This window comes from Lemur catta, chromosome 4 (assembly GCF_020740605.2).
Source record: "Lemur catta isolate mLemCat1 chromosome 4, mLemCat1.pri, whole genome shotgun sequence".
Lineage (NCBI taxonomy): Eukaryota > Metazoa > Chordata > Mammalia > Primates > Lemuridae > Lemur > Lemur catta.
The window spans coordinates 62,036,186-62,059,630 of record NC_059131.1 but is presented as its reverse complement, the minus strand read 5'-3'; the positions used below and the strand labels follow the sequence as shown (position 1 = coordinate 62,059,630).

Here is a 23,445-nt window from a genome sequence, read left to right as displayed (position 1 = left end):
ATTAGATTCCTCTCCCCCCTACCCACCCTCAACTAGAGGTGCTAGCATATGCAACGGAAATGGGCTAATATTTGCAGACTATACTGCTCAATGTACAACAAATCAACACTTTGATCATCATGTTAAGGGATCTCCTATTACTACAGATAGGAAATGTTACATTCTAAAACTGGGATATTTAACAATGAGGAAAGGACTGCCATCAAGTTGCTGACCTATGAAAAGAAAAAAAGGTAATTTATAGGTTTAAAGAGCCTTGGATATTCAGCTATTCACTGAAAACAGCCGATGGGCTGTGGGCCTGTGGGCTTCTAATAGCAATGCAGACATGGAATTTTTGAATCATAAATAGCAATCAGGCAATATGTATAAAAACACATTAATAAATTTAAGTTCAAGATGGATATTTATCATTATAATGAACCAGTTAGTGGTTCAAAAACTTCCTGCCCTCCCTCCCTACTCTGCCTATTAACATTCGAGGGAAAAATCATCAATATCTCAATTGTCCTGAGCTCAAGATGGTGGTTTTGTTATCCCTGATCCATTAAGACTATTCAGCTTTGCATACCACATTTAATTGCATGTTTGACTGTATTTAGAAAAGTATTGGAAAATACTTAACTTAGTGATAATAATTCAGCATTAGTGGACCCAGTAGATTGTTCTAGAAATTTTCATTCATTTTTAGGGCAAAGCAGGCATTTAGAGTCAAAGGAGGAGCTAGTCTGATATGGAGACAGGTACTTGTCTCTATTAGCTTCACAAAATTCACTATTGGGATTTCTGAACACATGAAGAAAGTTGCAATGTTTTCCTCTTGGACACTGTTGTATCTCAAATAAACCACAAATTGCCATTTTCCACCGGGTCACTGGGCAGAATTCGCACTGAAGCTGCCGTCCTGCATACCAGCGCCCGTTAAACAGAGAAAAGGCTGCTTGGCATTCTTCCGACTGGTACTGAACATACACCTTATCCCTCAGGTGATGCTCCAAGTTGCAGCTGACCTTGAACTGAATCACTTTCCCCACATTCTTAAACTTGGGGAGCACATCATCATAGAAATCTAGGAACTGCTAGTAGTAGGTTTCCTCTTCGCCGTACTCCAGGCTTGCGTCAGGGTCATAGTCGTCTCTCCTGCACTGCTCCATTCCAAATGTTGTAAACATGCTTTTTGTAAGAAGGGTAGGACTCGATGCTGGGAAACTGTGTTTACGTGAACACCTATTTCCAAATCTGCAAGCTCCTGTTTTACTGTAGAACGGACAATTGGCTCGATCCTTCTCCATTCTTCTTAAATCCTTGGGTGGTTCTGGGTTTTGCCATGTAGCACCATTTTCCAATGCATTTTCAGCCTGATCCAGCATCTTCTGCACAGCTTCCTCGCTTTCTTTCTTCTTCTGTAGTTTCTGCTCCTCCTCTTCTCTCCTTTTCTCTGCTGTTCTTCCCATTCTTCCTTTAACTTTCTCTCTTGCTCTTCCTGCAGTTTCTTAGCTGCCTCTTCCTTTTCCTTCCTTATTCTGAATAATTCTTGTGCCTTCTGCTCCCTCAGCAACCACTCCTCATGCAACTTTTGCCTCTCTCTCCAGAAATTTCTCTTCTACAGTTTTGTTCTTCAATGAAAGCGTCCCCCTTCTCCTCCTTCTGTGAGAGTACTGAGTCTCTCAATCCAGCGAGTTCCTGCCGACGTTTCTTTCGTTTCTCCTTCAGGGAGGCGGGGTACTTTTTGTGGCTTGGTTTCTCACAAAACGCCACCCTCTGCTCCGCAGCCATCCTGGTGGCGCTGCTCCACCCCCCAACCCCCTCCCCTCCTCCCTCCCCTCCCCCTCCCCTCCCCCCAGGATCCCTGTACCTGGCATTTTATGCAAAGCATTTTATGTGTATATCTTATTATTTAAAACTCATCTATCCCTAGGAGATATAGGCTGTTGTTCTTCCCATCCTTCAGATAAGGGCGGATGTCAAATGTCAAACTGATGACTTCAGGGTCTCAGAGCCAGGATTCAGTTCCAGCATCATCTGACCTGATGTCCATGGTCTTAACTGTTATTCTCTTTTGTCCTCCTCGTGAATAACACATAAAATGGCCAAAAATGAGATGATTGAAAACAAATACTAATAAGATATTTAACTGTCAAATTTAATCTTATAATTTCAAAACTATTTTAAATATACTGCCATTTAAAATGCTATTATCATTTCCTAAATTACAGATTAGATCTTGCTCCTCCTGGCTTAAATGCTTTTCCTGCCCCTAGACTGTAGTCCCTAATGACATGGCCCCAGTCCATCTTTTAGCCATGTCGCAATCTTCCTCTACACCTCTCCGCACCCTGGATTCCTACCATCGCTGTCTACCGGACAGGTTCCTGATCACACCTGCTCCTTCCGAAATCATGTTTTGCACTCTTGTTTGCAATTTTCCAAGTCCAGCTTAAGTGTCATCACTTCACATACACAATCTTCTCTGACCCACAACAGAACTGTTGAGCCTAAGAATACTGAGTTATAGAAATGCCCCCTGTATTTCTGGAGACAAGATTTGATTTCAGAAGTCACATAAGGTTTTGCCTTAAAGAAAAAAGAAATGTGTTAGTTCAAAAGCTGCCTTGTCTCAGGAGGGCGTCTCCTTGGTCAGTAAAAGCTGCACTTCAAAGAGACAGCTGTAAACTGGGCCTATGGTTCTCACCTGTTTTGAAAGACAAGACAGGCCTCTTCCTAGAGCCATGGGTTGCCGGAGCTGGCAAGGACCCCGGAGATGAGAGCTGATCAGAGAGATATGCTAATGCCCAAGCCGGGCCCAGAAGGAGCCATGCGGTTAAAGTAGTTAACAGAAAGCACAGCTCATGTTGACTTATGAAATCATCTCTGTCCCCAAGAACACAATCACCGGAGCCAAGATGTCTCTGTTTTTTGCTAAAGTAATAGCCTTATCAGAAAACTTAGAAGTTTGTCCCAAGAAGATTTTACAACTCATTGTTCCCCTAGTTAGAGTTAGTTAAAGGATCTGTAGTAGCCTTTTAGAAGACTTTGACCCTAAAGCAAACTGCCTGTTAGTATGTAAATCCCGTTGCCCTTGGCAACGGGAGCTTGTATCTACCCTATATAATACCTGTGTGGATATTAAGTTTTGGAGATATTTCTAGTGGGAGGAAATATCCCCATCCGGATACCCTCCTTTTATCTATCTTCATAAACCTTTACTTTATAAACTATACCTTTGGCTCTGTGTATTATTATTATTATTTCTGTTTCCTACTATTTTTTCATCCTTTGCGATGACCCCTGCCTGAGAAACCTGATCCGAAGAAAAAACCTCTTTGCTGCGTGCGTAGCTAACTTCCTGCAAACTGGCGTGGTCAACTTAGATACCTGATCTGAAGAAAGAGAAAAAACCTCTTTGCGGGGAGCCTAGCTAACTCCCCACACAGAACTAATGACTTCCTCCTCCATAACTTTAGATTTTACTTATACCGTCTTGTTTCAAATGTCAGTTTACACGTGACTCTTCCACAAGATAGCAAGTTACTCTGGGACAGTGACTTTGCCTTCTTAATTTCAATTTCCCAGTGTATGGCATCATATATTTGGTGCACAAGAGTCACTCAAAACATCCATTGAATTGAACCTCCAGGCTTTGGTTATAACTGACTTTACCTGAAAATTATGTTGACTGTCATTCTTTTCAGCTCTGATAGAAATAAACAAACAGCAAAGTTCCTCTTGTATCTTTAGACTTCCCTTAACCCAATTAATGATCATTCATATCCATTAAGTTAAATGTACTTTCTTATCCATCACCATTGCCCTTTTATTCCCAATGCCCCAACATGTACATTTTCTCACCAGCAAATCTTCCGCTTTTTTTAAAGGTTGCTGGATAACATGGGTCTCCCAATTAAATTTGATTCTCAGATAAAGAAAAAATAAATATTTTAGTCTAAGTATATCCCAAATCTTGCATGAAATATACTTATATTAAAAGTCATTTGTTGTTTATATGGAATTCAAAATTTAACTGGGTCCCCCCTTTTTTTTCTTATTGCTAAATGCAGGAGTCGTATTTTCTTTACAAGCCTCTTTAAACCATTATTTTCCACAAGTGACTCATAGCAGCCTTCTTTTCAGTTATAATATAGGGCCCTACTCTTAATGCAATGTCTTTATGTTAAAGGAACACAAAACATAAACAGGCAGGCTCCCCCAAATCTTCAGTGCCCCCCTTATATTGGTAGGATAAGATGAATGGAAGGAAAACACCCCTGAAACAAACATATGACTGCATGACTGCACATGCTCCTACATCTGCCTGCCATTTACCTTTTAGATTTGACCTGGGGTATTGTCTTCTAATTGTGTTCCTGTCTCCTTTTCAACCACCTTTCAGGCTCTCCCTCTTGCTAAACTTCTGCAGTTCTAGTCAGATCCAGGATTTGAGGTGAATGTTTCCCATGTGGGTAGCAAATCTGCTTATCTCTGACCTTTAAGGGGAAATGGATAGGTCTGTGATTTTCTTTCAAGGAGTCTTATCTGCATTTCTCCTGCATGCAGGAAGGTCATGGTGCAGACACTGGGCTGCTCTCCACCTGTACATACTGGAGAATATCCAATGAGAGAAAGCTTGCTGATTGCCAGCAGGGTCAGCACAGCAAGGCTTTCAGGGACTGCCTTCTCTCCGAATCCCTAAAGAATCACAGGCGATGAATCTCGCATTCTCAAAGATCAGCAATTCACTTGTTTGCTAGGAGAGTTTTGTCTACAGCAGTGCTCTTGTACAGAACTTACTGTGAATGTGGAAATACTCCATTCTTCTCTGTCCCACATGTAGCCACTGGACAGGTGGCTATGAAGAACATATTGATATGTGGTTAGTGTGACTGAGGGACTTATATTTTAATTTTATGCAATTTTAATTAATTTAAATTTAAATAGTTACATGTAGTTAAAGATATTGTATTGGACAGTGCATGCCTACAGCACTAATTTCCCTACAGAAACTGAAGATATTTTATTTAGGAGAGGGAAAGAGCCCCTACAGATCTGGGTAAGGTCTAAGGCCAGAGATCCTAAACCAGGGCTGACTTTACCCCAGGGGACATTTGGCGATGTCCAGAGACATTTTCACTTATCACAACTGGGGGTGGTGATACTACTGGCATCTAGTGGGTAGGGGTCAGGGAAGCTACTAAACATCCTGCAGTGTATAGCACAGCCTCCCACAAAAAGTAATTATTTGGCTGATTGAGATTCGAATCCCTGCTATACCTCTCAACCTGGGAAAATTATTAATCTTTCTTGAGCCACAATTTCTTTATAAAATGGTATTTATAAATTAATGCTTACTACAGGTTGGTTATGAGAAATAAAATTATCCAAAGTGTCTGGCAGAAAAAGTCTATTCAGTAAAATGCAGCTACTACTGAATTGCTAAACTAATAAAACTATGAGAGCATCTTCTTTGGGGCCTCTGGCAGACAAATCCTAGACCATGGTTGCTGAGGCAGCTTGAATTGCCTGGCTGTGGGTGGGTCTGAATCGTCCCTCATCCTCCTCTAGAACAACTCCATTTTTAGCTGCTTTATCTAATGGGCTTCCAGTTAAGACTTTGTTCAAACATAGAGTTCTATAAAAAGTTTGACTCCACAGCTCTAAGCCACCAATGATTCTAATGTGGGAAACTGGACTCAGGCAGGAGAAAGGGAGCTATTTGGGGGAATACTTACCTTTTCTCCCCTCTCCAATTGTACTATGTAGTAGGTTTCATCCACTGAGAACCTATAAATAGAGTCTTAGTGACTTCTTTTTCCTGTGGGTAGAGACATATATACCTCCAGAGTCTGAGTGACTTGGCAAAGACATTTTGGGGCATTTAAGCTCTCTAGGGCTGGTGACCAGAGAATTTTCCAGAAACATTTGAGGGAGACAAGGCCAACCCAGATCAGGGGGTGCATGGCACAGCTTCACAGCAACTTCCCCAATTGCTCCCAAAAGTTCCATGTCTTGTCACTATCTTTACATTTGTGGACAAGGGACCACTTTGGAACTTGTTTTATTCTGCCAGTCTCTGGAACAAGAATGCAGAGGAAAGGGCAGATTCTACCTGCTGCCTTAGGGATGAAGCGAGACACTGGCCTTTTCGAAACTAGTTTAATCTCTCTCTTTAAAGCAAACATCATCTGTGTGTTGCTCTGCTGAGTGATCTATTCCCACTTTACCGGATGCAGGCTCATTTACCAACTGGCAATCAAACCCGCTTTGGCAGTCACAATGGAAACTGTTGAGGTTCATTACACTGGAAAAATATGCCATTTTTATTTCCATTCTATTGTTTCTTCAAAGATTAACAATGCACATTTTTTTCAATTTTTCCATTTTCCATGAAATTTCACTTGGGTTTATGTCTAAGCCACCAATCCAGATGGTACAACTCAGAGTCAAATTTGAATGGTGATTCTTGTGCTGCTGCTATAAAGCATGGCACTACTATTTTGGACAAATTAAGAAAAATGGCATCAAAAATTTAAGAGATGAAAAAAATTTGAGATTGCAGAGTTTGTGATGTGGGAGTAAGGAATGTGCACTTGATTTAGATAGTGATTATTGATGATAATTTAATAGCAACTTGCAGGTTCACTCCAATTATTTAATTAGTGTGATGGAATTCTTACAAAATCATCATGGTATGTAGTGGACATTTAATATGCATCTGTTGAAGAAAGTAGTAAAAGAGTTACCCCTTGTGGTACTTTTGGAAAACTTAGATATGAGGAAGTCAACAAAATAGTGATAAGCTATTGCAACTAAAAATAATAGAAATAACTGATTTTGAGAAAATGAGATGGTGGTAGTTTTAAAATATGGTCCACATTTTTTTAAAAAGTCTTCCCATTGATAGGTGGGATGTCTTGATACACGATACACGTACGACTGCTGTTACAGACAGTCACAGAAGGGACATTGTACAATTCCCAAGGTTAGGTCATAAAATGCCAAGGAACTTCACTTGGTTCCCTTTTGACATTCTGAGGAAATCCTTCCACAATTCTGAAGTCCAATTGTCCTGACACCATTATGCTGGAGATATGCCTGGTGATCTGTTCTAGATCCCTTACCTTCAAAATTGTGAGCAAAATAAAATGGTTGTAGTATTATACCACTAAGTTTGGAGATAATCTGATAAGCAGCAATAGTAACTGGAATAGGTATTAAATCTGCCCAGAACTGGGCCCAGGTTTTCCCTAAATGCTTATAGAATGAATTACTTTAGGGAACTGTCTTAGTCTGTGTGGGCTGCTATAACAAGATGTAATAGGCTGAGTGGTTTAAAAAAAAGACACTTATTTTCTAATAGTTCTGGATGCTGGAAGTATGAGATCAGAGTGCCAGCATAGTCAGATTCTGGTGAGGGCCCTCTTCCTGACTTGCAGATGGCCCCCTTCTCTATTTGTGCTCAGCCTCTCCTCAGTGTCAGCACATGGAGAGAGGGTGAGCTCTGGGGTCTCTTCCTCTTCTTATAAGGGCACTCATCCCATAGGGGCTACACTATCATAATTACTTCCCAAAGCCTCCATCTCCAAATATTACCACAATAGGGGTTAGGGTTTCAATATATGAATTTTAGGGGGACATAAATATGCAATCCATAACAGAATCTTACAAAGAACATTTCAGGAGATCACCAAGAATTGTTTGTAACCAGGTACTAAAATCCAAATGTGCAATAGATTTAAGGTGGCCAAGGCTCGGAAGTCAGTCACAGCTTCTAAATGTCCAGATTAAATGGTAACCATGACTGAGTGATGGTTGTGTATGATGTATTAGACTACGCCATAGCCATCATCCTCTGGACTACTGACCCACAACAAGTAAGATGTTCCCCCGATGGTACCTTTCCAATAGCTTGAATGTGCTGTAGTTAGCGTCCACATCCCAGACTCCCAAGCCAGAAATCCTCTCTGTTAGAGGCTAGATCAGACTATGCACAGAGCCTTCTGAGACCCCCAAATAGATCAAAGATCCTTGATCTCTTTCACACATGTGACAAATAATGATTATGTATCTATTATAGAATAAGCACATTTTCGTATGTTTGTTTTTTGGAAGCAAAGAAAAAAAAGATGACCAAGAAATAGTGTCTGCTTTCAAAGAACTCACAGCCATGTGAGCAGACAGTCAGGAAATGTTCTGACACAGTGCTGGAACTTCCATAATAGAAGGATGTGCAAAGTTGGAGGAGAGTCCAGAATGGGGAGGAGGTTACCTCAATCTGTAGAGAAGTTGGGGAAGGCCCCCCAGAAGAGAGGGAGAGAGACCCAGGATCTGCTAACTGTGGCCCTTATGCCCATACCAGCTGCAATTTGTACTCAGTAGAAAATAAAGAGATTTTAACACCTGTATTTTTTTTTTCATTTTAGGGTGTATTTTAGATGACTATTTGCTTTATAAAACCATGGGAATATATTAACTAATCAGCATTCTGCCTGCATTTAGTATTTGATTTTCTTTGCAAAAGTGGCATTTGCATCCCAATAAATGCAAATATTTTTGCAAAGTGATGCCCTTTGCCTCATACAGCAAAAGTATATAGTTAAAAAAATTTTTTGAGCAGCTAGTGTGTGAAAGATATGCGGTTACATTATTTTTCTATCCTATAGAAAATACCATACCTTTTCCAAAAGTGTTTTAAATTATATAGTAACATATCAGTCTGTCCTTTACCATCTATTTAAAAAAATTACTAATGATAAATATCTTCTGGACAGGTTTTAAATAGAGTCAGAAATCCTGTTCTTTTGTGAAAAAGCCTATGAGGACGTGTCAAACGCATGCACGTTTGAAGTATTTTTACTACTGGGGTAATAGCTCCATTTACTTGCTATTTTTTCTTCTCATCTCTCTCTATTCAAATATTGGTGTGCATATGTGCACCCATACACACATGCACACCCCCCCATGTTCTAGTTAGTATATAAAATTCTTCCCAGCACTTAATGAAAGTGCTTCAACTTTGAGGGTCACATAAAAGGACAAAGCATCACTGCCATGTATACACTGGGAACACTTGTTAGACCTTCTCTCCCACCAGTGTTAGAACACAGGATGGGGAAAAGGTGTGGGCTTCCATCTGGATTCTATGATGACAGACTATGTGACATGATATTCAACTCTCCAGGCTTCCATTTCTCTATCATTATGACGCAGAGTCCATTTCAACCTTCTAAGGGTATTTTGAGATTTAGATGAGAAATAAGTTCCATTGTCTGTGAGAGCTCTACATTCAGCCCACAAGGACTCCAGGTCACAGCCCTTGTGAAAGACACCTCAAGAGAACATGACCACAGAATCCAAAGTCTCAAGCCCAGTCTCAAGCTGACCCTGATTTACCCATGGCTATAAGAAATTACACATAGTTTCATAAATGAGAGTTAGTCAGAGAGAAGATTAGGCCAATAAAACCAATGGCTTATGCTTGTAACAATCAAAAAGTCGTAATAACATATCATAAATCCCTCTAACCCCATTTAGCTATTATTTAATAAATAAGTTTCCTTTGTCTGAGTTGGTGAATGTGCCAGATGGGCATTGTTGCTCTCCCACATCTAACTATAACAGAGACCATGAATCAACCATGATCTGTTTTCCCATGGAGACAAGGGTCTGCCTCAAGAGCCTTCTCAACACATTGTTTAATTGATTCGAGTTGACCCTTTAGATGAAGACTTGCTGTTCCTGCTGAGTACAATTCCCCTTCACCTTAGAGATGTTTCTTTTGGATTAATTAATTTCTTTCACCAATAAAATAAGTATAGAAATGTTATTATAATAAACGTCATTCTCAATAGCAGGGAACTAGTTCAAGCTTTGAGGCCATCCTCCATTCCTATACTAGACCATTAAATATAGCTTTTAAAAACACTAACTTTAAAACACTAGATTAGCAAATGACTCACTGCTATTATTTTTAATCCCTGAGAGAACTTGTGAATGGCTTTCTCCAAACCTATGTCCTGTTTGCAATCTGTCTCCAGGATTACCTTGATGCTAATCTCTTAAATCCACATTTCTAGAAGGAATGCTTCAGTTATAAATATCTTCCAGGGGGTTGAAACTGTCTTATGACAGATGAAAATAGCACTTCCAGTATAGTATTTCACCTTCTAATTTGTTTTATGTGCTATCTATTCTATAAATATGTACTATTACTATGGGAATTCATTCCTCTTCAAAGACAAAAATGCACTGAAAATTTGCCACAATTATTCTATTGCTCCAAACAAGCCACTTAATTAACAGCAATAACATTAGTCATGTCAGGGGAAAAGTCATTTCAAAATTTTGCTAGGTAATGTCTTTGTATACAAGCAGCTACATTACCATAATGTGGCACTTATGCTGGGTGTTGTGTACTCAACATGAATGTCCCCACCCCAGATCTAATGAACAGAACAAAGCACATAGATCCTTGTCTAGACAGAGGTCCATTAAATAGCCTATTTCTTTAACAATTTAAGAATACCAAATATCTTTTTTTCATACTACTTCTATTAAGAATATTTTTAACTTGGAAAAACACCAAATAGCTGCTTAATAAAAAGTAAAATGAAAATTACCCTGCCTCTTTTCTCTCCCTCTACCATGATTATGAGAAAAATGGAAGTGCATTATAAATAGTGAAGAATTCAAAAAACTATTTGAAAAAAAATTAAACCACCCATGATTTTATCACCCAGACATTTGGATCATTAATATACTGCTGCATAACTTTGCAAACTTTATATATCCTAAATATATTGTATTGTTAATCGTCTCTTTTTGTTTTACAAAATATTTTGGAGATCTTTCCCTATGGATAAACCGTGCTCTATATAGCCATTTAAAAAACTGTACAATATTCCATTGTATAGACTGACCATAATTCATTCAGTCAATTCCCTGTAACATTAGGCAATTTCCAATTATTTGTTATCATCAGCATTCCTGTTACTACATTTTTTTGGTGCATAGATCTTTAACTCATTATCTATATTATTTCCTTAAGGTAAATTTCTAGAAATCATACTACTGGGTCAAAGGTATGCATAGTAAAATTTAAGACCTTTGATTAAATTGTACAATACAAAATTATTAATACAGTAACATCCTGGCAACATAGATGAAAGCACAGAGCCATGCACAGAAGCCTGGTTGTGATTCTTGATCCTCTACTGGCCTGAGGCATGCTATTGCTGGCTGTGGGATGCAGCCACTTGGTACTACTTTCTTTTCCTTTTTCCTTCCCTCCCTCCCTTCCTTCTTCCCTTCCTTCCTTCCTCCCTCCTTCCAAGGGACCACCACCAACCTGGGCCCAACATTGTAAATAAGAGAGTTGATTTGAACAATGGTGAAGGTGGAGAGGTGGTTTATAGAATACCCCATCTAATATATGCACAGCCAAATGACAGTGTGACCAAGAAAAACAGGCTTGATCTGCTCTGTCTCTGGCCTAATCTTGCTGTGTGACCCTGCTAAAATCATTCAATGTCTCTGTGCTTTAGTTCTGTAGTCCCCAGCCCCCATCAGCGGCCTGTTAGGAACTGGGCCATGCAACAGGAGGTGAGCAGCAGGCAAGTCAGCGAATCTTCAGAAGCTTCATCTGTATTTATAGCCACTTCCCATCTCTCGCATCACTGTCTGAGCTCCCTCTCCTGTCAGATCTGTGGGGGCGTTAGATTCTCATAGGAGCTTGGGCCCTACCGTAAATTGCCCATGCGAGGGATCTAGGTTGCCAGTTCCTTATGAGAATCTAATGGCTGATGACCTGAGGTGGAGCTGAGGCAGTGACGTTAGCACTGGGGAGTGGCTGCAAATACAGATTATCATTAGCAGAGAGGTTGCACTATGGTGACTTGTATAATTATTTCATTATATATTGCAATATAATAATAATAGACATAAAGTGCACAATAAATGTAATGAGTTTGAATTATCCCAAAACCATCCCCCCGCCTCACCCCCCAGTGCATGGAAAAATTGTCTTCCATGAAACCAGTCCCTGGTGCCAAAAAGGCTGGGGACTGCGGCATTTGTCAAATTTGTCAAATACCAATCAAATCTGCCCACAGTGTTTTTCAGAGTATCAAAGGAGATAAAAAAACAGGAAAATGCTTTGGAAAATACAAAACTTCTTTGAATGACATTTAAGAGTTATTCTTCCAGAGAGGGTATTATTTTGTATAAATAATAATAATAAACTTAGCAGAGAAAAAGTACAAAATGACATAATGTATGAAAGTTTGGAATCAATTAAGGTGCTGGAAACATAGAATTTGGCAAAAAGATACAACAAAATGCTATAAGCTGCCAGAGTTTGTTCCCATCAATTCTTGGTCAAATAAATTGAAAAGTTTTGACATGTAGAGAGACTGGCAGGTATTCCATATCTACTTAATTTTTATATGTTTTGCTATTTCTTTAATTTTTTTTGTTCATATCTAGTTTTCAAAATATGGTACTTTATTTTATGATTCAGCATTTCAGCCAAAGTTAAAGTAAGTCTTACTTTTATTTTATTTTTTAATGAGAGATGGATCCTGTGAAATTACCAAACAAATATACTCCTTGTTTTCTGACCACGTCATGCTAAGGATCATCTAACATGTTTTTCTGAATTCAGATAAAAGAAACTTCTTTCCGGTGGCCTTCTGTTTTTCAGGCTCCAAATATAATGCATGGGAAAATATAATATATATCTTGCCAGCAGAGAAGCAACAGAAACCAATGAACACAGATATAAAAACCAAAGGAAAGATTAAGAGATCTGTTGGGAGACCACATCAGACATCAAAGCAGGAGTCTCAGAGTTTAGGGCCAATATCTTAGATCCATTCCCACTGGAGTCAGACAGAAGACGGCTGGTAGGTCAGCCATCCCTCCTGGCTCCCTGCCTCCTTTAGGTAAAACCTTTGTCCATCTCTTCCTCAGTGTAGAAGTCAGGAGAGAGTCTTGGGTTCCATTTTTCTTCAGAGTGAGAACACCTTCCCAAGGAACCATATAAGAAGACTGATTGATAAACAAATGCATGAATGAACAAAAACCTGTGTGGATTTGCACTCCCAGGCCATTCTGCTTTTGGCCAAAGCAAAGTTCCTCTAGTCTGGCCTGTGCCCAGCCATGTACCTGCCCCGTCGGTCACTCAGGGCCCTGGGCACCTGTTATGCTTCTGGAACAGCTGCGGCATAAAAGAGACGGAGCGGCGCATTCCGCCTAACTGAGCAGTGGATAACCTTTACTCCTTCTTACCACCCACCCTTATCTACCCTGGGCTTTCTGGATGGCAATTAACATTAAGGATTTTAAAAGTAACACCTGTATCATTCATTTCCTCAAATTCTATCCTCAAAAAATGCCCAGGAAAGCATCTTGCACGCCAGTCCCCCCAGCATCGTCCATTATCCCTGGTCCTTCTCCAGCCCTACACCCCCTGCTTTTGAACTACTCTGACTCCCTTCTTGCCTCAGCTGCCCAGTTCCTTCCCCCCAGCTTGCTTCTCTCTCCCCCTCGAAGCCCCGAGGCCCTCTCTTCACAGTACAGAGACTTTGGAGTCCATGGGTTGATAAAGTGATACGATATTTCACATTTCATTTTACTTTTGATTCAACTTAAAAATGCCTTATCAGCTAGAGAGAGAGTGATTCTCCAGATAGTCAATGAGTCTGGAATCCTCAGAGCTGCAGGGAGCCCAGGACTAAGAATAAAACAAGTCTTCTCTTTTCTTTTTAATTATAGAAAGTCATCCCCCTCTCCCATTTCCGTCTTCCTTCTGACAAGAAGACTGAGATGAAGGCAAAGTGTTGGACAGGTATTGGCAGGATCCTGACCCTCTAAGAGCTACTGACACAGTCCATCTCCCTTATCCCTGACTTCACTGGGGTGCAAAAATGGAATTTTTACACTTGATCTTAGCCAAAAAGCAATTCAAAAAATGGAATTTTTAAAGTCTACAAGCAGAGTCAGGAATTCATTTATTTTTGAATTTTCAAAACTAAATGAATGAAGAGTAGATGTTATATTATTCACATCATCTCCCCCATTAGGTTCTCCCCATCCCTTCTAGTAATAACAACAGTGGTAACAACTATTTAATGAAATGTCACTATTTTCCAGACATTGTCCTAAGCAACATTTTATGTCACCAGACATAATGAATGATTTTTATTAACTGATTCTGACTTCATTAGTATCAAGAATGAATTGGTCAAGTTCATCATTCATGCTCTGTGTTTGATAAGAAAAATAATTTGTTTAGTCACCAAATGATACATAAAGAAAAGAATAAGCCAATATTAACTTCAAGTTCAATAAATGGTTACATTTATTGAACTATTGCTATGTGCCCAGTCCTTGTATATACATTGTCTAATTTAATCCTCGCACCACCCTTGGAGGTGGATATCAAGGCTTCCCATAAAATCATGATACTTTTGTTTCTTTCCAGCAACCAGACAAACCACACAGTCACCGGCTTGATACTACCCAGAGTTCTGTGTCACATTATCATCCTATTAACATCATTAACAATTTCCTCCTCGTAGTCAACAAAAGAAGGATCGCTTGCATTCAAGTAGTAATAAGATTACCAAGCTATTATGATGATGCAGAGCTGAGAACGAGTTCAGAACAAGGAGGATCATTTTTTTTGTAGTAGTGAAGTGACAACACCACAATTAGGAGGACATGCATACTGACATGAGAAATGAAGAACCTTCTAATGAGAAAATTTACCTCATTGTGTTAAGAACAAGACCATGATTTTCCTGAGATGGGAAAATACCATTGTCTTCTTCACACCGGAAGGTTCCTTGACAGGATTACTGTGGTAGGGTCAAAATTGAAGTTAGAGCAATGTGTGACCCATATCCCCCTATCCCTTAAATCTTCCTGTAACAAGTACAGAAGCTGAGCCCAGAGAGCTAGCAAAGGAGAAACTGGTCCATGTAGCTCCTGTCCTCATATTGAAATCTTCCACTCAACAGTAACACACACTCCCTCTTTACCAGTTCCACCGTAATTCGTCAGACATGTTCTACCAATGTCTGAAACAAAACTTTCCTATGTTTCTATGTTTCTGAAATAGACTCCTCAGTTTGAGCTCCGCCCCTCCCATCTTCCTAATCCAATGGTTTGTCACGCAAAGCCCCTGAATGAGATTTTACACTCTTTCTCTCTCTTTCTACTCTCTCACACACACAATGAATGAGTGACTGTGAGTGGTATTTTCCTTTGTCCATGGCTTTCCTAGATGACATGGGGGGACTTGGCTTCCCCTCCCATCAGGAGCTTCCCCTTCCATGAGAAGCTCCCTGCCATGAACATGTTCTCCTAGCTCATGTTGATCTTCTTGGATGTTTTTACCTATACATATACTCTCCTAATCCCAGGAATGTTATATACATTCTCTGTGTCTCTGACTCTGTCCCTCTCACTCTGTCTCTGTGTCTGCATTAATTTCCACTTCCCTCTATCCCTTCTATATTTTCTGCCAGCCCGGACATGCTCCAGTCTCCTAGCAGATTGTTGCCCTGGTTCTATCCAGCACTCTGCTAGGGTTGGGTGACTCGGGTGTGGGTGGGAGGGGACACTGGTTCCTCAGACCCTGATTTAGACCCAATCTTCAGAACGCCTTGATGAGACTGTCATGTGGGACAGAATCAAAAGACTTGCTGTGGCTCATGTAGATTACATCTATTGCTTTTCTCCTATCTCTGTGACCTGTCATTCTGTCATAGGAGGAAATTGAATTGGCCCACACGATTTTCTCTTTACAATACCATGCTGGTCACTACTCAGTTCCTCAGGCTCCACTGAAAGATGAAAAATTGATTGCCAGATGTTGTTTTGGTGTCTTCTTAGGCACTGAAGGTGAATGATGATTCAATACAGGTGGAATTCACTTTATCTAGTACCTGTTTCTCCAAAAACTTGTGCAAATTAAATTTCATACAAATTGAATTTTACTTTTTCGTTGCTTTTTTTGAGATACTCGATTTCAGATGGAGCCTTAATGGTCTGTATCTCTTACTGTTGGAGTTGTCATGTTGTCCCTTTTCAATCCTCAGGTACTCTGGACCTTAATGAGATATATATATTTTTAATGCACAAATATAATGGGTGGGCTATAACAAATAAGAAATATTAGTAGGTGTTAAGCAGTGAGACTATTTGCTAAAGTTTATAAGTTATATAGTAAAGGCAGACCCTCTTCACATAGTAACTACCCTTTTAATAACACTGAGGAACTAGATGTCTTGCTAAATGTTTTATAATTATTTTTTCTCATTTAATTATCCTAATATCTTTTTAGGTGGTAGTGATTATTTTCATTTTTAGGTGATACCACTGAAGTCCATACACGATACATAACTTGCCCTCATTCACCCAGACATATGTGAATTTATATGGTGGAGACAGGATTGAAAACTGGGTGAATTTATATGGTGGAGACAGGATTGAAAACCTAAAAATATGAACATGCTATTATTTTCCCTTTTTAACATTAATGGCAGCCTACTATAGACACTCCTTTTTATGTTGAGTTTTCTCTAAACAGTATCACTTGGAGATTTATCAAAAATAACACAGAGTGGCCATGTTCTTTTCTTCAAGTGCATAATGTTAAATTGTATGGATGAACCATACATTATTTAACCAATCCTCTAACTATGGACATTGGGGTTTTCCCAAATCTGTTATTTAAAAAATGTCACAATGAACTTTTACATATAATTTCATATGATATGAAGAATAAATTCCAAGGATGGAATTTCTCTATAGTCTCAGAGTGGTTTATGAATTTGAAATTTTGTATTTTTTGTAATTATCTCTAAATAGACCGCCACAGAAGGTGTTTAAATTCGTGCCCCTCTCATTCCCCCAGCATTGTAAGAGAATATCCATTTCCTCATGGGCTGAGTGTCTCATCAAATCATGGATTTCTGCCAATCTAATAAGTGTTTCAATGTATTTTTAATTTGTATTTCATTTATTAAGAATGAAGTTAAGCATTTTTCATATGGTTAAGACCTTTTTGTATTTCCTTGTCAGTGATAATTTGTTTATATTCTTTTTCAGTTGTTCTATTGAGTAGAAAGTCTTTTTTTTCTTCACAATTTCCAAAATCTTTTTTTATATAAGGGAAATTAGGCCTGTTACATGAGCTGCAGAAGCTTCACTCAGTTTATCAGTGGTCAAAAGAAGGTTTTGATTTTCATATGGTTGGATATATCTTTTTATTTAAGGACTAACAAATTTTCAGTCATGATTAAAAAAGGCTATCTACTTTAAGGTTATAAAGGAATTTGTCCATATTTTCTTTTAGTGCTTTCCTTGTTTTGTTTTTTACATTATAAGCTTCCATGTGTTTGAATTTATATTGCCATGTGTCTTGAGATATTAATATTAATCCAACTGTAATTTTACATAACTGTTTTAGACTGCTACCCTGTTTATTGAATGATCTATTTTTCCCTCACTGATATAGGGCCTTTTCATGCACTGAATTTCCATATGCATTTAGATCTACTGTCTGGAATTTCCATTCTTTTCCAGAAATCTGTTCATCTATTCATATGCCTGAAGCACACTCTTAATTACTGAGGATACACCTTCATTGATGGATCTTATATGGTGTTCATTTATTGTCTAATTCTGCGATCCTCAACCCTGGGCCTCCGACCACTATCAGTCAGTGGCATGTTAGGGACTGGGATGCAGAGCTCTGCTGACCACCCTGCCGGGGGGAAAAAATCATCATCTATGAAACTTTGGAGTGGGGGTGGTGCACAGCAGGAGGTGAGCAGGTAAGCTGTGCCAGTGGTTGAAGTCTCATCTGTATTTACAGCTCCTCCCCATTGCTAGCATCACCACCTGAGTTCCACCTCCCTCCCTCTGCCCACCCTACCCCTGCCCTACCCCCATTCGTGGAAAATTGTCTTCCATGAAACTGGTCCCCGGTGCTAAAAAGGTTGGAGACCACTGGTCTAATTTGTCTATTTTTGCATATGAACTTTAGAATTAATATGTCTGATTCTAGAAATTTGGTGTTATTTTTATTTACATCATGTAACATATATAGATTTACCTGTGATGGCAGTCATCTTTATGTTACTGTGTTATCTTATCCAAGCATGTGGTGGTATGTCCTCCCATTAAATACAGACTTCCCGTGTGGTTTTCAGAAGTAGTAGAAAGTTTCTTCATAGCCATAATATATAAAATGGTTATTTTTAGGTATTTCAATTTTTTGTTGCTATTTTAAATTGATGTTTTCCTACCATTAAGTCTTCTAACCAACTCTTTTATGAAAGCTCTTGATTTTCGCATATTAATCATATACTGCTACTTCACTTAATTTTCTTTGTGTGTAGTAATTGCTCAGGTATTAGGTCTTGGGCCAAGCTTGAAATATTTTATCACATTATAAAAGTATTCATGCTTTCTTATTTTGAATGTGTGTGTGGTTAAATCAAGAATGATTATTGAATTTTGCCAAATTTTTATTTCTGTACCTATGATGATGATTGGTCCTAGGATTTTTTACCTTTATACACTGGTATGATGGATTATATCAATACATTCTTTTGTATTAGCCCAACAAATCTCACCTCATCAAAAAGTGTGATTCTTTTAATTGACAGCTATTTTCTGCTTAGTCATATTTTATATAAGATTTTCTCAGCAGTATCCATAAGAAAGATATTAGCCAACAAGGCTTCAGGTTGGCACATCAGAGAGAGCCCTCCCTTGCAGGATAGGTATTTTTGCTGGTGATTTCTGACATCTGCTGCCACCCTATCCTTTCACAACACTCCTCCTGCCATCCTACTCTTCCTCCCAGGCAGCTTTGGCTCCATCTCAGCCTTGGCCTTTCTTATATATTCTCACGATGCCTACAGAGCTTATGAAGTATCAAGGAAAACAAACTGATGTTAATTTCTTGCATATGTGTAATTTCTAAGAGGAGAAGAAAAATGCTATCATACACAATCATCCTCAAAACAGATATTCTCAAGGTTTACTTTCTACATTTAGAACAAATGTGGTCTATTTTTATGTTCCATTATCACAATTATATGTGGAATCATTGCTGTTGTTTGCGTATTTGTTTAATCCCTTCTATTCTAGAATGCCCTTGGTTACCATCTGCAGAGAGATGTTACCATACTATAGAAATCATAATTATTTAAACAATTTTCCTAAGCAGATTTTAAAATGTATGTCCATTGCTATACATGTTGAATTAGATAGTAAATGCATGTATAGGTTTTCACTGTAAAATATTTAAGTAATACAGAAATCCGTAAAATCAGTGAAAACCTCCCTTCTTCCCTTATCTACCATATTTACTCTGCTCTCCATGGTTAACACTGCTAACATATGTTATATACTTTTTGATACTCTACTCTTCTGCACTTATATAATCACATCTGTAGCATGTCTAATTTTTGACAAAATGAGATCCAATGAATATCCTTATATATACATCATTGTGCATATCTGTATATCTGTGAGATAGAGGCCTAGAAATGGGATTGTTGGGTCAAAAGATATGTGTATTAAAAATTTCTACAGATATTGTCTGTTCCTCCCAGATAAGTTATGATAATTAACCTCCCTGTCATGAAATTAGCTATTTTTCAATATAATTTCCATCATTGGATATTATAAAGTTGCTTAATTTTTGTTATTTTTATTTTAGTTTTCATTTCTTCTATTATTTTTGAAGTTGAACATATTTTTTCATGTTTATTGACCATTTATATTTCTTCTCTACATTTCCATTTACTTCTTGTGTCCATTTTTTAAATTTTATTGATTTGTAGGAGCTCTTTAGTATACACTGAAGATTAATCATTTGTCTGTTACATATGCTGTAAATAATTTCTCCAAGTCCATCACTACATTTTCCACTTTAAATTTCTGATACAGAAAGTTAAAACTTTTATAAAATCAAAGATCTCCACCTTTATTTTTTGGCTTCTTCATTCATTTGTTTATTGTTTAATTAAGAGAACCAGATAAAACTACACCTGATAAATTCTTCTGCCAAAAAGTCTCTGCATCCAGCCTTGCTTTCCCTAGCTTTGAAGATGAAAGACAATAAAACAAAGCCTTGATGCCCAGAAATCCCATGGTGTGAGAGCAATGGGTACCCAGAAGCCCTTGTTACTAAAAATCTCCTTTGCTGACTAACGACTGCACAGTGTCATTGCTGACCACAAACTCTCAGTGTCCATAGCTAAGAAGAATTGCAGGAAGAAGAGCTAGCATAGGGACATTCTGTGAAACACTTGACATTTCTTTTTCTTTCTTTTGAATATTTTTTATGATAATTCTCATCTCAAAAATGTGTGTGTATTTGGAAGGAAAATAGCATGTGGGTTATTAACTGAAGATGTTAAACACACTATATTTCAGGTACTCCCAGTTTTTCTTCAGTCACTGTTTTCTACTTAGATGTCTACTTAGACGTCTATTGGTTTTGTAAGTTTTTATCTTTTTAACCAAAAAAAGCATGCTATTTCAGCTTTGTTTTCCAATTTTATTTCCACAAAACTGGGCAATTTCTCTGTTCATGCCTTGGGGAATTGGTCCAATGATAATAGTTCCCTTTTCATGTCCTTCCCATTGACCAAGGCCAACACCGATGTGGGTGCTTACACCATAGTAACATTATCCGGCTCATTGCCCCCTCTCCTTTGTGTCTTGAGTATATGTGCTAAGTGAGCATGAGGCCCAGGTCCTTACGTACAGTGATATCTACATTCCTGAAGTTCTATATTGCTAACAATATTCTGTATTTTAACTCTTGTTGTATGCTTTAGTGTGTTTTTATGCTGTTATATGTATTAATACATGTGTACCATTTTTCTATGAACAGCGCAGAAATAATGATGCACTTATGAACTTAGAATCCGGCCTTCTCCCTCACATAATGCAGATGTAGCCAAACTAAGATGCTTAGTAGAACCCTAACAAATCTTAGTTTGTGAATTGTAAAAAAAAAAAAAATTAAGGCTATCCTGTTTTTCTTCCTATCTTTCTGCCTCTCATTAACTTTTGCTACTCAGTAAGCCATCCATCAAGAAACTAGACCCTTGGTCCTGAATGTTAATTAACTTTTCTTAACTCTGAAGAAATGCCCTAAGGTTCTCTTTCAGTCGTGAAGCTAGGAGACCTCTGAGATGGGAGTCAGTACAAGGTCTTCAGAGATGTAAATGTGTAATTGAGGCTAGTGAACTCATGCAAACACTCAGGTCAAGACTTCTTTTCCACTCTCTTTTCCCTACAAGGTACTGGCAAGTGAGACCATAATGGAGGAAGAAGTAAGCATTACATTTAAGAACTGGTATCACATTCCATGGGCCAGAATCCTAGTTTCCTGTTTTGCAGAATAAGGATGACAAGGGCAGTTAAGTGTTTAAAGCAGTGCAAGACACTTAGGAAATGCTCAAATGCAGCACTACTAATCATAATAGACCTCCAAAAAGATAAATTGGGGGAACTAGATAAGCTCTTTCCATTAACAATATTTATCTGGTCTCAACTCAAAGGTCACTTTCGCAGAATGCAAATGTATTCATTTTCTATTGCTGCTGTATAAATTACCAAAAATTTGGTGGCTTAAAACAAAACAAATTTATTATTTTACAGTTCTGGAGGTCAGAATTCCAAAACAGGTCTCAGTAGGCTAAAATCAAGATGTTGGCAGAGCTACTTTCCTTCTGGAAGCTTGCAAGAGGGCTCTGTTTCCTTGTCTTTGAACTTCTAGAGGCCACCTGCATTCCTTGACCCTTGGTCCCCTTCCTCCATCTTCAAAGCCAGCTCTTCATCTCTTTGTATCTCTCTCTAACTCTATTTTTCTGTTTTTCTCTCTCACATTTAAAGACCCTTGTGATTACATTGTGCCCACTCCAACAACCCAGGATAATCTACTTATTTTAAGGTCAGCTGAATTGTGGCAATGATTCCATTTGCAACTTTAATTTGCCCTTTCCATGAATGTAATATATTCCAGGTACCACCAATTATGATGTGGGCATCTTTGAGGGGGCCATTATTCTGCCTCTCATAGAATTGCATCTGAAAATGAATTAGAAAGATTCAAGACATATTCATAAAGAATTAGGAGCATGAAAACTTAGAAAAATTGATGGATGCTCCAAAGCATCTCCATGTTTGAAGTCTCTGTAGAGATTTCTCCCAGTGATGACCTCAACAAGAAAAATCCTCGTGGCCTACATTTGAAGGCCACCAGGAATCAGGGAGCTGAGGAAGACTGTTTTCCACTTGGCATCCAGGTTTGCTAGAAAAGCAAATCTTGAAGATAATCAAATATGTATACCAGTTGGCAACAAGGCATATAGAACAAGGGAGGAAGAAAAGACCGACTTAGTACTAGAGCCAGAGGGAACGCAGAAGAGTGATACGTAAACTTGAATCCATGGGAGCCATCCCACCCAGGCTCTTCTCAGCAACTGATTGGAAGTCTAGGCTTTTCAGTAAATAGTTTTATTGTGTGTTTGCAAAAACTACCATCACCTTCTAAGCCTCATATCCTCTTATGTGAGTGTGTTAAAGAAATCTGTATTTCTTCTTTTATTTTTTCCTCTTGAATTATGCAGCTAATGGGACTCAAAGCTGATAGGTGAGAATCCAATCTGCTCTACCTGCCCGCTTCCAATGCTGCCCAAGTTCAAGCCTCCTCCCCCCAATCTTCTTGTGGAGCTGGTGAATAGGTGTTTCCTCACTTCCTCTTTTGTCCCATTACAGTCCATTCCCTACCCAGAAACCAGATGATCTAAAAAATGAAGTCTGATCTCATCATTCCCATGTTGAAAGCTTCCTGCCCAGATCTGTTTGAACACAGTCTCCACAAGGCCCCCTGTGAGCTGGTCACCTTGCATCTCTCCACCCCTGTGCTTCACACCCCATGTCCATTATGTTTCCCTCACATGGTTTTCTCTCTGTTGTCCGGACACGCCAAGCTCAGGCCTTTGCATTGGCTGTACCTTCTACCTGGAAAACCAGCACCCCCTCCCACCCCATGCCATTCACCACATGGCTGTCCCCTGTACATCAATCTGGTCTCAGCTCAAAGCTCACCTTCTTGGAGCAGCACTGCCTGACCACTTACCCTAAAATAGTTCCCACCCATACCTCCCGCGCTTTCTAACTCATCAGTGTGCTTTTATTGTCTTCACATCAATTACCTTTATCTGAAGTTATTTTGCCCATTTATGAACTTACTGGTTGGTCCTGTGCACCCACTGATCCCAGCTCCCTGCTCCCCTACCCCACGGCACAATGTAAACGTTGACTGAGGTGGGATCAAATCTGCCTTATTTGTGGCTGCAGCGCTAGATGCCAGAATAGTGTTGAATACATAGTAGAAACTTTATAAATATT

The 23,445-nt window shown here is 38.9% G+C and overlaps 1 protein-coding gene and 1 pseudogene across 5 annotated transcripts in view; both read right to left on the bottom strand.

The window, feature by feature from the left end:
- Nucleotides 1-23,445, bottom strand: part of CTNNA2 (catenin alpha 2) — a 1,050,678-nt gene that overhangs the window by 556,794 nt on the left and 470,439 nt on the right. The gene's annotated exons all lie outside the window — the stretch shown is intronic.
- Nucleotides 678-1,776, bottom strand: LOC123636639 (annotated as a pseudogene).